This window comes from Drosophila miranda, chromosome XL, assembly GCF_003369915.1.
Source record: "Drosophila miranda strain MSH22 chromosome XL, D.miranda_PacBio2.1, whole genome shotgun sequence".
NCBI lineage: Eukaryota > Metazoa > Arthropoda > Insecta > Diptera > Drosophilidae > Drosophila > Drosophila miranda.
In genome coordinates, this window is record NC_046673.1 from 19,694,404 (window position 1) to 19,705,797 (window position 11,394).

General features: G+C 44.2%; 1 non-coding gene across 1 annotated transcript; it reads right to left on the reverse strand.

The window, feature by feature from the left end:
- Positions 1–11,253: 11,253 nt before the first annotated feature.
- Positions 11,254–11,325, reverse strand: Trnag-ucc. The gene has a single exon. It is a non-coding gene; the product is annotated as a tRNA-Gly (tRNA).
- Positions 11,326–11,394: the final 69 nt, after the last annotated feature.

Here is an 11,394-nt window from a genome sequence, read left to right on the forward strand (position 1 = left end):
TTGCAGAGCGATCCGAGGTCAGTAGTTGAGAGGCGGCAAAAACAGAACAGGACAGAACGGGGACTACTTGTAATGGAAGGGGGCTCGATCGTCTCGAAAGACAGATGGAGGTTACAATAATGGGAATGATCTTCGTGATGATGATAATAAGGATCTCATGATGATTAACCCTTCATTAGTGAGCAATTTGGTAATTTCATAAAATAGAGTTTTGAGCGTGAAGATGCAGAGAAGTGGTTCAGGACTCCCATTGTTTTCAAGGACATCGCCAGGATTTCTAGCTCTTAGAGGAGTCTTTAGAGTCGTAGATGCAGCTGTGCTCCGTTTTTTGGGACCCCATCCCCTCACATTTTTTCCCAATCTTTGTGCTGTCACGCCGATGGCACCCCAGACGCATCCGCTGCCATTTTGGGCTAGCTGCAAAAGTTCAAATCAATTCAAACCAGCCTATGACTTGACATTCAAATGGGGCCTGTTGCGTTTGCCATTTCATGAGCCGAAAATAAAGACGACAGCTTAAAGACAATAAAGAAAAGTACAAGTACAAGTACGAGAATACATATCAATACTTAACGGAGACACAGATGTGGACGGGAAGAAAGAGAGAGAGCTGAACGGAGGGACAGACAGACAAAGACACTTCAGGTACCAGGTAACTCTTTCATGTATTGTACAAAAATCATAAAATTGTAATAAAATCACACAGCACAGAAGAGCAACCGAGAAAAGCGTACAAAACAACAACTGTTATTCAACATGTACCGTCGAGTGCTGGCAGAAGCCAGAGCCGAAGCCGAAGGCGAAGGCGAAGAGTGTGTACTCGGTTCGGTTCGGCTCGGTTCGGTACCTGTACGTACTCGTACTGCTACGAGTATATGTGGCCATATCTGCATACAGATGTGCGCAAACAGGAGTGGCCGACGCGGAATGTTAATGCGGCTGCAATCGTTGGCGTTTCTGCTCCAAGAGGCTCTGCACGTAGGCTGTCTCTCCATCAGTGTGTTTCTGTGTCTCCGAATCTCTCTCTCTCTCTCTCTCTCTCTAGCTCTCTTTGACTCCCCTCCCTGAACACCGACCTGGGAGTTACGTGAGCTTTTGCATAGGGCTCCAGGGTCCGATGGGTCTGTCAAAAATGTGGAGTGTAGGGAGCTTAAGTGGGGTCCGAAAACTGGACAACAGCCAAAAGAATTAGGCACACCTCCATCTCCATCTCTCTCTTCTTCTCTCTATCGCCATCTCTGTCTGTCTTTCTTGCACCCATTTTGGAGTCACTCCCTGGGCGCATGTTTGAGTCAAGTAAAATTTATAACTGTCAATTATTATGCAAGAGCTGTGTGTGCCTGGGAGGAGAGGTAATGGAGGGAGGGAGAGGGAGACTCCTCTCGCCAGGCAATCAGGAAATACCCGAATCCATACTGTACGTACGACCAAAGCCAAAGCTATAAACACTTCTCGCACCACTGGCACCGCCACCGCCACCGCCTCCGCCGCTCCTGTCCCACCTCCTGTCCTACGAACCTGTAGCCACCGAACCGAGCCACTCGCATAATCGGAGCACGTCTCTCCAGACCACCGTCCACCGACCGCCACTCCTCCCAAAGCCCAAAGCAGAGGAACTCTGGTAAGAAGTGTTATTTTTTTTACCGCTTCGTGTTAACTTCTCTTCTCGTCGTTTGTTGGTTAGTGAAAATATTTTTAATGCTTTTTTGTCACTCATTGTTTGATGGCTTTGTAGGCCTCCGCCTTCTACCTCTTTTTTTTCGCCGCAAATGTTCTGGGGATCGGTTCTGAGGAGTGCCCCAGCCCCCAGTCAGCAGTCCCCAGGCCCCAGACCCCAGACCCCAGGCCAGACCCAACTTCAGGTTCAATGTACGTCAATTGTTGTGGCCTCAAGAACGCCTCCTCCAATATTATGGCGATGACAAGAGCCCCAGAGCGATCATCATCACGATCTGATCAGCATTACCTCAATGGTCATGATGATGATGATGATGGCTTCCACGTAGGCTGCAATTAAACGAAATGATTCACATGGACAATTTTTTGTACGCTCCGCTCCGCCACTTTTGAGAACTTTGAACAGCCCCTGAGCCCGAGCCCGAGCCGGCGACCTTCCAACAATTTCCGGCTTGAATAAACCGTTTTTTAGTGGTTCTCCACCGATGGATCGATCGGTCGGTGCATGCATAATCAAGTCGACAAATGGCAGCACGAATCCCAAGTAGCAGTCGCTCTAGAGCGAGACTTGAGGTTCGAGTGCAACATTGTCGCGATCATTTGTCTTTCAATGGGAGGGGGGGCGGCAGTAGGTGGAGCCCGACGCTTCCTCATTGGATTGAGCTTGGGATGTAGCTAAAGATACAGATGCTGATACAGATACAAATCGAGTAGCGATGCTTGGGTCGAGATCAATGATTTTGCAGATATGTTCTTGAATGTTCTACCAAAGCTAGATCTCTCTCAGACTGTTTTCCCAGACTTGTTTGCACAAGAGCCCTTGAAACCACAATGAGTAAAATAATCAAACCATTTCAGGGGACATTCCAAGGAAATTCAAGGATGTATGTATTTCCTTTGGTCTCTGACTCACTTGCAGTCTCCTCCTTGAATATTCTCGTTCCAAAGCCACTTTGTGGTTGGTTATTTGAAAGGATTGCCACCTTAACATCTTCCATCTTTCATGAAAAAAACGCTCTTTAATAAACCAGTTTTAATGTTTTGGCAACATTTACAGTCTGTTATCTTTCCATCAATGTCTAATTTCCAATCCTCACTCTGGCTAATGATTTATCTTTCAGGGTATTCAAAACTCTGTTGATGAAAACACTCTCCATAAATTCCTTAAAGTGAAGTCTGCATCGCAGTTCCCCCCCGACTGACCCTGCCCATGGCTGTCATTCCATCCATGCATCCATCCATCCATCAATCAATCAAAGCGCCATTGAAATTATGCTGCTTTGTGGCGTGGCCCAGCCCCACTCAAAGACCCCTGCCCCCTGTCCCCTGCACCCTGCACCCGAGGCAGACCGAGATAAATACCGAAATCACATTTTGATGATTAAATTATGATCAAGTTTTGTAGTTGTAAAGTTTTAATATTATTTTCTGTATTTTCAGTATTTTTTTTCTTTATTTTTGTAATAATTTTTGACCCACTTTGATTGGTTTTTATACTCTTTGAGAGGGTACACTGATGTTTGGTGGCATTACACCGAAGGACGTGCTATGGATCCATATCCAAAAGGGGCTATATCCCCAGTAGATTCTGTTTTTATACAAACTAGTCTCTCAATTGTGGAGGCTTCTGGATGTATTTTTGCAGATAAAGCATACCCATGAAGGGGGAACCGACAAGATCTATTAAAGTAGGAAATATAGTATCTATAGAGCTATAGAATCGATCGATCTGCAAGGGTATCTCTAGCTACGACCTTTCAAAGCAGCCTTTCTGGGTTGTTTGGCTGGATTTGGGTTTGGTTTTGAGTTTTGGGTGTTGTTACGGCGGCTTTTATTTTATTACGAAAATTTGTTTAATTTTAAACTGTTTAACTTGAAATTGAGTCACGCAGAGGTACGTATAAAGGCAGTGAGGCAGTGGCAGAGGCAGAGCCAGTGGCAGAGATGCAGAGAGGCCGAGCTGCAGAGCGACAGATAGAGACTGGGGGCGTGGGGCGGGGGGCTGAGGGAGACAGAGATCGAAGCTGTGGCGGATAGCAGCGCAGTCGAAAAGTTACATAAATTGGCATTAAAACGATGCGGAGAAGAGGCACCTGAGGGTGACAGGGAGATGGCGAGATGGCGAGGGTTTAAGCCAAAAACCTGAAGCAACCGAGACGAAACAACCATTTGGCATTTGCATACAAGTGTGTGTGCGTGTATCTGTCTCTCCCTGTATCTGTATCTGTATCCATAGCTGTAATTATGCCTGAATGTATCTGCATCTCTGTGTGTGTGTGTGTGCGTGTGTGTGTGTTGGTTGGCGATCAGGTGAACAGCAACCTGAACTGCAGTGACAGACAGAGTCAGACTCAGACCCCAGCAAAACTGTACTCGTAAAAGGTGAACAACATTTTTTCAGCTCCCTCTCTCTCTCCCATTCACTATTCCTCTCACCTCTCACCTCTCCCGTCTCTCATGGCCCCTATCCCTATCCCGCTCGTGTTGGCTATGTTTTTCCCTGCCTTCGCTTCACCTTTCTTTTGGCTTTTAACACTTTGACATTATGGCCTTAGTAGTGACGATCATCATTGATCATCTAACAGCAATACGAGCGCTGCATAACTCTTCGAATTGAAATTGAAATCGAAACCAAATTCCGAGTCAGAGTCAGAGTCGGAGTCAGAGTCAGGCACTTTGTCGACAACTTTATTAAATAGTTTGCTATTTTGCATTGGGCAACAACACTCCACTCTCAGTGATCGCTTGTCGCTCAGCGGTCTATTTTTTATGATCGCTGTTAATGGCCGGCAAATACTAAGGCGCTCAAGGCCAAGACCCCCTTGCCCGAATCGATGCCAGATCGAAGCCCAATAATCGTATGCTCTGGTCATATGCTAACTAAGTAGTTGGACTAGATTCAGGCGATGATCCGGTCTTCTCTTCTGCGAGGATAGTGGTTCGATGGTTCAGAGGTTCGGAGGCGCTCTCCAAGGGGTGGGCTCATAGAACTGATGGCTCTGATGCTGGTGCTCTGGCGAGTAAGCTTCGACCAGCGATCAGCTATCAGTGGTCTGTGATCGTGATCAGGTTCGTGATCTACTTGTCAACACCTACGCAACAAGCCCCGATCGGCTTGATTTTTTTCAGCAGTTCCGGTTCGGTTTCGCTTGGGTTAAGTGGTCGAGCCAAAGCGATCAACGATCCACGATCCACTATCCAGCGGATCCAGTTATGCATTTGGCATGCGGAGCACACTGATAACTAATTATGCGAGCTCCGAGTCGAAGACGAAGCCGTTGCCTATAGCGATTCATTCGATTGCTGACGTAAGTCCCAAATGAAGGGCACTAAATCTGTTTTGGCCGGGTCTGTCCATCTCTATCGTTGTGTGTGAGCAGCATGACAGAGAGACCGAGACCGACACACAGAGAGAGAAAGAGAGAGAGAGACAGAGAGGGATCGATATAGAAAGTGCATGTATCTGGCCACATCTAATTGCGATGAAAGTGGAAAGATGAGCCCCCAGTCAGAGTCCGAGTCCGAGTCCCAGTGAAGCCAACACATAGAGTCGAATGTTTGGGACCGAATTGACATCAATTAGGGATAACCCAGACATAACATGAGTGAAAGATAACTGCACTTCAACTATAGATCAGTCATAATCGATCGACGATCGGCCATCCACGATTAACGATCATTGATCATTTGGCAAGCAACAACAGAAACCGTTTCTGGTTTTATTATTATTTATTTGTTGTGATCATTTGTGATGTCTTCATTCACCCAAAGAAATCTCGGAATGACAGCGAAGGCATAACTCGGAATCAATCGCAGATCACAGATCATTGATCACTGATGCCAAACCAGATTTGTTCAGGCCAAAAAAGGGGAAGTGTCCCACTCATCCCCAGACAGATAGTGAATGATGATTTTTCCTGCCACAATTAGCCTTGATCGAGGCTCTGCTGATCTTGCCACTGCCACTCTTGCCACTCTAGCTACTGTTGTGGATGATAATGTCAATGTTGCTATTGTTGATTGGAAAACTTGTTACTTGCCCCCGAACAACGACAGCAAACAGCAAACAACAAACAACAAACAATGCGACCGACGACTTTCATTATTCGTCCGACGATTGAACAATCGCCAAAGTCTCTGTCTTTTAGTGTGTGTGTTTTCTTTTGGAAATTCGCAAAATCCAAAGAAATGATCGGATCGGATCGGAGCAATAACAATGGACAATGAATGCATACGAGTGTATATTTCGATACTTGCATCTATGTATGTATGTACGTAAGTAGTATGTGGAAGAGGATTGCCAAAGGCCAATCGTTTTTCCGTTGATAGTTGGATAAAATGGATGTTGAGGGGTCCACAGAAACACCTATGTACATATGTATATACATACGTACCCCATCAAAAGAAAGAAGCCTGCGAATTATGATACATACTCTGTACCGAAGAATTCCGCTGATTGGAAAACACAAGCGAGCTGAATGATCTGCATCTGCATTATCTATAATGAGGAATATATAAGTAGAAGAAATAAAGGGAAAGTAACTACTCACTTCTAAATTTTCCCATATGTTTTCTTATGTCATATTTTTTCAATAAAATCAGATTAGACCTAGTTACCAAATCAATTTGACCTAGTACTTACATATGATAATGATAATGAAAACAAGGAATAATGAAACGAATTTTGTCTATTTAAATGACCCACAAGTCCATTCATGGGGGGTCCCCCCCAGCTGCCTTGAATGGAGGTTTGGCAACATTTTAATACAACATTAAAACACGGTCATATTTTAGGTTTTGGACATTGGTCACTTTTCACTTCCTGAACGAACCGAAATAATACAAAACTTAAGCCGATTGATACTTTTGACAACCAAAGAAAAAGAAATTAAAACACAAACACGTTTCGAAGAGAAAAGAAACAATACCTGAAATGAATTGGAAATAATCGAGCCACTCTGGAAAAAACATTGCATAGCATAAATATTATACATAAATGCAAAAAAATCGATTGTGAACCGAAGAGAAACAAATACTAGAAGAATATAATTTATTCGGACAAAACACTAGACTCCGAAATGAAAACAGAATATACTCGTATGAGAAAATAACCGAAGAGCACAAAAATATTTCGGAAAATTTGGAAACATAACATAAAAAGATTTATATATATTTTTAGTTAAATAAAAATCGAAGGCAAAATATTGGAATAACAACCGAAAGAATACCAAACAATTGGGTTGTGCAATTCATCACTTTTCCGAAATTTGATTTCAATTTTTTCTTTGTGTTTTGTAGAGGGGTCCTTAAGTTTGGGACTTTCATCCATTTCTCGCACGGAACCACTCTTTGATACTCCCCCTCGATCACGCACCGTTTTTGAACGCGTCCAATTACCTCCACAGACTTTCCGTTAATGTTTCGAATTTCGAAAAAGTCGCAAAAGAAAACCCAAAAAAAATAGGAAACAGAAAAGAAGGAGAAGAAGGTGGCGAAGGCATAAGGCATGCGGCAGGGGCACAGTTTCAGATGGAATGGGGAATCATGGAGGCGCTGTCTTTGTCTCTATCTCTAGTTGTGTGTGTCCCTATCTCAATACACTCTCAAAAGGTTCGATGACTTTGACAAGTTGTTTGAAACGTAGAGAGTAAAGCCATTCCGACCATACAAATATTTAATTTCCGATTCGCGGCTCTCGAAACGATCGTTCGTTAGATAAGGTATTTATTAGTTTCTGCAGATATTTGAATCATACTTATTGCTTCGATAGAAGCGATTGTTTTGCAAGGGTATTCCAATATTCGACCTCTAAAGCTATTGTTTCGCTTTCCCGTCACTCTTCTTGTCTGTTAGTGTGTGGGTGCAGTGTGGCATGCAATGATACGCAGGGAGATGGGAAGACGGGGCAGGGCAGGCACAGGGGCACTTGGATAACTGTTGCACAGCTGTTGTCGTCGTACTTGGCGACCAGAATGCCCGATGTTGCCATTGCGGCAGTTGTTACAGCGATTACAATACGAGTACGTGCAGCTGCTGTCAGTGCAAAAGCGGACCATGACTGAATAGTCAATGGAGAGGGTATAAGAACTTCGGTGCGGTGCCAGAGGATTTGCCCATGAGTCATGAATCGATCGATAGATCGATGGATCACTTGTGGAAAAGTGAATGGATTTTGAAAAGCGTATCAAGCTAGTTAGCGAGATGGTTAGGGGAAATAAGGCATAAGGCATGGTTCGGGAAGGAGAATGGCCATCGAATATTCGTGGAGTTCCTCTCTATTTCCCAAAAAGGAGTCAAAGTTACAATTCTAACAACTTCTGTTGCTGACTCTGTTACGAAACTCCCCGCACAATGTTAAACAACATTAGTTTGGCGATCAACCTTCGCGCCGCCAAAACGGTATAACACTTTGCGTACTAAATTCTTCTGGTGGGTGAATTTGCTAAAGCCTTCGATCTCTGGTGTATGCATTTGCTAAGGGGTTCGGTCTCGGCTAAAAGTTAGTTCCTCAAATAAGCGTACGCCAGGTGGGGGCGTCAGCACTGTTACCGCCTTGGACTTAAGTTCGATTGGAGCAAAAAAATCGATAGCAGCCTAGCGTTTTAGTGCTGGCTAAGTTCGCATTGTTTAAAAAAATTAAAACAAACATTTTACCCTTTTTTTAACAAACTATTTTTAATAAAACCATACATTTTTGACAACTGACAAATTTTGACAGTGGAAGAATTTGAATATCTTCACTTTACTTATCTTCACTTTCTTTTTCACTCTCTTTCTCTTCTTTCTACGACTTCAACTCATCTTTCTTCTTTTGTATCCATTCCATTTTTGATTCTAATCCGATCTAGTGATAGAAAAAAGGTATGAAACCATGCCTTGCTTCACCTGGCGGCGTGTAATTCATAAATTTCCCCAGGCCTGACCCGATTCGACCGTATCGTTATATCTTTCGATCTTTATATCTGCGTTCATTAATTTCTGCCACAATTATTATTTATATTTCGTTTTTTTTGTGGACCCGGCGATTGCGAAAAGGATGCCGTGGGGTGAGGTTGGACGTGATTTTGATTATGCCACACACACGCATTGCAGCGCTTTAATTGCAGTTGCAGTTTCGATTGCAGTTTGATTCCTGTTCGATGGATTTCCTCCTTCGGCCCGGGCCGTGCTTCGTCTTGGGGACAGAGATGGAGATGGAGATGTTTTCACTTCCCCTCAAAATGGATCTTACCAGAGTCATTCCCCATGTCACACGCCCCACGCCCATTCGCCGCCATCGGGCGACTGATTCATGGTACTCTTTTCTGCCAATTTGCTGTGGCCCCAACTTTGAGCCTAATATCTTATGCAGACTCATAAATCTCAGACTCTACTCCTTCTTTCTGCCTCTCTGGTGCCTAGGACAGACTGAAAGAAGCAAATATGCTAGTATGTACATATGTCTGTAAATATATGCATTTGTCAGCCATTGGTCATGGCCCATGGGAAGCGCACCAGGCACCGCGGTCCTCCCAAGCCCAAGGGGACAAGAGGAAAACTTGTCGTTTCTGGAGCCAAAATGAAGAAAAACATCAAAACAGAGTAGAAAACTATCTTTTTAATGACAGGCCAAATGTGGAACGGGAATGGGAATGGGGTGGAATGGGGTTTTAGTGAGGAAGGGGTTGGCTTGGCTGCAAAGGAGGGGGAAATGGCAAAAAGACATTTGCGATTCGCGAGGCCTGGAGCAGGAAGTCGCGTCGACTCCAACATCGACATCGGCGACAACTGCGAAGAGTGCGTAATTGCTTTTTAAGCCTGATTTGAGGCACGCCCTGGCCTCACACACTCCCCACACTCCGCATTCCGCGCGCTCCTCTCTGCCTGCCATTACACCGTCGTTACCGTTACCATTCCCACCCGACAGTGGAAAATGCCCCACTATTAGCGCCAAAAGCTGGGCTGATCAGAGCTTAGAGCTCAGAGCCGGCGGCGCCTTGGCGGAAGAGACTGACTTCGTCATGTCGCCGGCCAGGTATCTCAAAGACCAACATCGCCAGACACCAGACACCAGACCGCCCACATACCCGTACGAGTATGAGCTGGAGGTTGAGATACTCTCACACACAGAGGAAGGAAGATACATAGTTATTCAAGAGACAAAGAGGCAAAACCTGAAGAAAAGAAAATTTCTGGAAATGACAGGCTTAAAACTTCCACTCAAAAGGTACAAAGACACTATAGAAGACACTATATATTAGCGGAGAAAAATAATTTACAGGCAAGCAAGAATCCAGTCAGATAAAACCGAAAGATACTTCAAAAGAGACATTATTTTTTGAGGCAGGAATAATCGGAATTCCTAAGAATGTGTACCCAAGATAAGGAGAAGAAACGGAGTTCGTTTGAAAGGGCACAGGTAACGCCCGTTTTGGGTGTGGGTAGAATTTAGGGGGGCTAAATTAGGATGGAAATATTTACTCAGAAGGTAGGCAGAAGATTTGCTTGTAATGTACTCCCTATTTGGGAATCATCGGAAAGAAAGTTGAACAGTTTTTCCAATGAACAATGATTTGTATTGGGCGATTTGCTTGAGTTTAAAGTAGAGCTAGCTGAAATGGTATCTAGTCAGAGCAGAGTTTAATAAGGAGTTCTCATAGCACCGCAACTAGTCCAATGCTAGTCCGATGCTCATCTAGAGTGTGTAATCAGCGTGAAAACTGCAAGCTGAGTATGATTTCGCGGCCCCAATTTGAAGATAAAGATAAAGCAACCGCGGCCCCGGGCTAGCCGATTAATTACTCTTCTGCCCGCCCTTGTCGTGGGCCAATCAATTAGCTCGTCGCTGGCTCGTTGTGGCCATCGATTCGGGCCCAGATCTTGTGCAAAAGCTAGCCAACCTGGCAGGCCTGTTAGCTTGTCCCTTTTGGCGGTACTCAAGTGTTTGTCACGTTCGTCGGTCTTGCGTGTTGGTTTATGTGCCTGTCAAGACGCATCTCGCTTAGGGCACATTCATAGGGTCGGGGCGGGAACAGATCAGTGAATCGGTGAATCAGTGAGAGTGAGTGAGCAAAATTAAGCAGATTTTGGGGGGAATGGCGAAGACTGCCTGGGGCTTCATTGGGGATTAGGCAATGGTGATAGTTTGAGGCGAAACAGATGGTCTTGAGAAATGGAATGCGGACTTGGGAAACATTTGCCAGTCGAAGAATGAAATAGAACTTTAGAAGGAGAGCCCGACAACTAAAAAACGTATGTTATAAATGTACATTTGCAGAATAAGAGAATAGATGGAACCAGAGGCCGAGGAAGGATCTGGATATCAGGTACTATAAAAGACAGAGACACAGTCTGCAGATGGGACATCACTCCATAATGCAACTACAAGGCAATTATTGTTTACAGTATTGTAGAATTTAATAATATAAATATAATAAAAAAGAATCAGATAACACACTAAAACATATGAAACTAAATATTTTGAAAATATTTTATTCTGCCTCAAAAATACATAATAATAGCCACCATTAAAAAGTACTCCAAAAAGAAGCATCCAAAGATTCGTAAAAAGAAAAAAAAAGAAAAAAAAATTGAATGTGCGTCGGCCGGGAATCGAACCCGGATCAACTGCTTGGAAGGCAACTATGCTGACCATTACACCACCGATGCCCCTTAGCCGCAACGGGAATTGTACCCTACTTAATGTCCCTGATCTGATTTCAGGAGGATTCGCCATAG